Here is a 542-nt window from a genome sequence, read left to right as displayed (position 1 = left end):
CAAAGTGATAAATAAGAAGTGATTTATTAGAATAGGATGCTTGTGAGCTTTACAAGCAGGCAGGAAGGGGGTGCCATGCCCCAGGATCTTACTGGGCTGGAGTTTTATAATCAAAGGAAAAATGAAAGAGGGAGAAGAACTTGTTTGTCTTTCTTGAGTAGACCTCAGAGTACTTTCCACTGAGTAGACTTTATTTTGGGGGGGTTCCAAAATCACTGCAGGTGGTGACTGCAGCCATAAAATTAAAAGACACTTGCTCCTTGGAAGAAAAGTTATGACCAACATAGCATACTAAAAAGCCAAGATGTTACTTTGCCAACAAAGCTCCATCTAGTCAAAGCTGTGGTTTCTCCAGTAGTCATGTATGGAGGTGAGAGTTGGACTATAAAGAAAGCTGAGCGCCAAAGAATTGATGCTTTTGAACTGTGGTGTTGGAGAAGACTCTTGAGAGTCCCTTGGACAGCAAGGAGATCCAGCCAGTCCATCCTAAAGGAAATCAGTCCTGAATATTTATTGGAAGGACTGATGCTGAAGCTGAAACT

The sequence above is a fragment of the Bison bison genome, unplaced genomic scaffold, assembly GCF_000754665.1.
Source record: "Bison bison bison isolate TAMUID 2011002044 unplaced genomic scaffold, Bison_UMD1.0 scf7180017864010, whole genome shotgun sequence".
NCBI lineage: Eukaryota > Metazoa > Chordata > Mammalia > Artiodactyla > Bovidae > Bison > Bison bison.
The sequence above is the reverse complement of the archived record's forward strand: the minus strand, read 5'-3'. Positions refer to the sequence as shown.